Raw genomic sequence first — 3,961 nt, forward strand, 5'->3', positions numbered from 1 at the left:
GATTTTGTTTTTCTTACAGCAAAGTATCCAGAGATAAAATCCTTGATGAAACCTGATCACAGCTTGATATGGATTATCCTGATGATGCTTTTCATCCAGCTGGTTGCCTTTTACTTAGTGAGAGACTTAGACTGGAAATGGGTCATGTTTTGGGCCTATGTCTTTGGCAGCTGCATTAACCACTCAATGACTCTCGCTATCCATGAGATTGCCCACAACTTCACCTTTGGCCACCACAAGACTCTGTGGAATCGCTTGTTTGGAATGGTCGCTAATCTTCCCATTGGGGTTCCATATTCAGTTTCCTTTAAGAGGTATCACATGGACCATCACAGATACCTTGGCGCTGATGGCATCGATGTGGATATTCCTACTGATTTTGAGGGCTGGTTCTTCTGTACCACTTTCAGAAAGCTCGGATGGGTTCTGCTGTCTTTGCTGGATCTCGAATTCTGTTGACCAGCCACAACCAGTTTGTGCTGTGGAAATTGTCAGTACTGTGGTCCAGATTGCTTTCGACATTCTAGTTTACCACATTTTAGGAACTAAGTCTTTAGTCTACATGTTGGCAGCATCCTTCCTTGGTCTGGGCATGCATCCGATTTCTGGCACTTTATATCTGACCATTACATGTTCCTAAAGGGACACGAAACCTACCCCTCTTATGGGCCTCTGACTTTGCTGGCCTTCAGTGCAGGCTCTCACAGTGAACATCACGACCTCCCCAGCATTCCTGGAAAGAACCTTCCACTGGTGATAGTTTGATACATATTCTAGTTTCTGATGATCTTATACTTTCAGTCTCTTCATTTAAAAAGGAATTTATAAGAGCTAAATCTTGGTAGTAGTTTATATGTCCATCAACAGAGGAACTGATAAAGGAAATGTATTTATAAACAACGGATTACTACCGTGCTGCAAAGAAGGAATGTGGGTGCGCCTTAGACCGCAACTCTCAATAGCACACGTTCTTATGTGAGAATATAAAGAAAGCAAAATGTAAACAGCTACTAGGAAAATATAGAATAGATAATAGAAAGTAGGGAGATAGACTTTGTTTGCATGGGAAGGGGATCAAGACAGAGAAGGGAGAGGAAGGCAAAGGGATGAGAGAAGGGCTGCCTGCACCAGCTCCACGGAAGGAGTGTGTTCAGCAGATTATGCCAACCTGTACTCATAAAAATGAAGACTGAGAAAAGCAAGCAATACTTTGTACTGTTATAAAAAGTTGTGGGTTCATATACCTCTCAAGTACAGAGCAAAGAAGCAAGCTACATGTACCAGAGCCAAAACGACTCCAGGTTTTTTTTTTTTTTTTTTTTGCGGAACGGAGATTGGACTCAGGCCCTTGCGCTTGCCAGGGAAGCGCTTATTCTACTGAGCCATCTCCTCGCCCCCATGACTCCAGGTTTTACAGACATATTTAAATCCCATTAAATCAAGCAGTATGAGGTGAAATAGCAGACGCCTGTATTCTCAGAACTTTGGGAGGCTGAAGCAGGAAAATCAAAAGTTTGAGCCTAGTCTTGGCAATTTAGTGGGTTTGAAAAATCCTATTTCATTTTTTTTTCTTTTAAAGGAATCTACTATATTTTGTCAATCTAAGATACTTATCCAAAAAAAGTAAAAGCAAGAAATTATATCATCCTAATTTTATAAAGTCTCACCTTTTGGATCCTTAAGATTACACTTACGGTTGAGAAATGTTGGGAAATGTGCAAAATCTATTATCTGGTGAAATAACTCAGAAATAGAAAACTAGGGGCCAGGGAGATGGCGCAGTAGAATAAGTGCTTCTCTGGCAAGCGCAAGGGCCTGAGTTCAATCCTTGGTTCCTAAAAAAAAAAAAGAAAGAAAGAAAGAAAGAAAGAAAGAAAAGAAAAAAGAAATAGAAAACTAAATGCCTTGTAAAGTAAGCACCAATTCAGAGAAGCTTCATCTTTATTAAACTGAGAGGATTTCCTAAAACTTACAACTTGCTTTATTGTGAGATACAAATATCATACAAATTGTTCTGCACAGCCTTCCTCAGAGATCGACCGTCCCTTCCGTGCCAGGCTGTTAGCATAGTGTACCTTCAGTATGATGGTACTGTGGCTTGAAGGACAGTGTCCTTTGGTCATTGTAAAGGGTTAACAGTTTTGTGCCTTAACTGTGGAAAATTATAAAAACCCCTTGTGTTTCCTGTTATCTGCTCTAAGAAATGGATTTTCCCTTTTGGCTCAAGGCTGTTCAACAATAAATAACTTTCTTGTCAAGGCAGCAAGCTGACACAAACTCCCTCCCCAACCATCTCCTGTAACGTGGTCAGCTTAAGATATATCTCGTAAAAATATGCACTTATCACTAAGCTGCGAAAGACCTTTTAGTTATGAACAGTTTGCAGCTGTGTCAAATAAATGTAGTTTCTGTTGTTCTGTACTAGATAACAAGTTTGCTTACCAGACTGGATGTGATTTCTGTTATAAATACCCCCTTGCTACCTGCGCTCCAGGCCGATCAGCCTTCTCCTGCGAGAGAAGTGCGGACCGACCTGAGCTCAGTAATTAAAAGGCTCTATTCAAATTTCTATCTGGCTGATCTGGTTCCTGTGCAGAGTGACCCATAACAGTCATGATGCACTATCTGGGGGTGAAATCTTAGCAGTGGCTGTCACGTTCTGTCTGTAGCTTAATTTAAAAGCTTCAGAGAAGGGAAGGGCGTAGAGATCTCTCATTACACGCACAGGGTACCGGGCTCTGAGGGTGAATCACTGGCAAACGGGTCAAGGGCGCGGGTGCTCATTTCACTGTTTTCTACTTTTCTGTTTACTTTTCATACTTAAACCTGGGAAAGAAAACAGTACACCAACTGTGAGCGGTGGCACAGGGTTGCGCCGCCCCACCCATGCCCGTTGCTGTGCCCGCGTTGGCTGCAGAGGGGTGCAGCCTCTGGGGCTGGACAAGTGGATCGTTTTATGAAGGGAAATGGTTTAAAGAAAAAGCCAGTCCTGCTTCTTGTAAGTTTTTCCACCACAAAACACGTGCTTGGACTTGTGGTTTTGTGGTGCAGTCAGTTCCGATGAGGCTCACACGCTCAGGCGTCAGGGTCCTGACGTCGGTGCCTGCTAGCTCCTGAGCTGAAGGGCACACACCCGAGAGCCTGCCTTCATCTTCCTGCTCTCTGTAATTAAACTATAGTTACTAAAACTGCATACACATAGGTGTGTAAAAGTGTTTCTAATAGCCAAATTGAAATATACCTCTCATCACTTTGAAATTTAGTGATTTTTAATATACTGAGAAAGATATAGAAATATAACCACTGCAGGGAGCCACAGAACTTTATTTCCACCTGTCTCCTCTGAGGGCCTCCCATCACTCACTGCTCACCCTGCTGTGTCGTTTCCTGACCAGGTGAGGAAAATAGCAGCAGAATACTACGACAGCCTGCCCCACTACAATTCCTGGGTCAAAGTGCTGTACGACTTTGTGATGGATGATACCCTCAGTCCCTACTCCCGAATGAAGAGGCCGCCAAAAGGCCAGGAGGTCCTGGAGTAAATCCCACCCCAGCAGAGGGATCCCCTGCGAAGCCAGAAAAGAGCCCACCCCGCGTGTTCTGTAAGAGGAAGCTTCGGGTGGGCGAGGCCTGGAGCCACCTCCCGCCACCTGGGACCACAGACTCCCTGGAGTCAGCCGCCCTGTGCTACGCCTGCCTCGCTTGTGTGATGGTCCCTGGGGGGCCTCCACCCAGGTCTGCGACTGTGTAAGCCAGTGTCTTACGAAAACAGCTAATAAACTCACCTATTAATTGCACTGTTTTCGTATTTATTTTGGTTTTGTGTGTCACTGCATTTACACTCTGATCACTGGTGGACCTGGAAACTTTCATTCCAGACATACAGTTTGCAAAGGACTGCAGTAAGTGTTGGCTAGAAGGCTGAGCTCCACGAGTGTTGAACTACGAATGTCCGCTTTTA

General features: G+C 44.0%; 1 pseudogene; it reads left to right on the forward strand.

Moving 5' to 3' along the window:
* The window catches only part of LOC101580420, a 16,944-nt pseudogene extending 13,147 nt beyond the window's left edge, over window positions 1-3,797 (forward strand).
* Window positions 3,798-3,961: the final 164 nt, after the last annotated feature.

The sequence above is a fragment of the Octodon degus genome, unplaced genomic scaffold, assembly GCF_000260255.1.
Source record: "Octodon degus isolate 3935 unplaced genomic scaffold, OctDeg1.0 scaffold00017, whole genome shotgun sequence".
Taxonomy (NCBI): Eukaryota; Metazoa; Chordata; class Mammalia; order Rodentia; family Octodontidae; genus Octodon; species Octodon degus.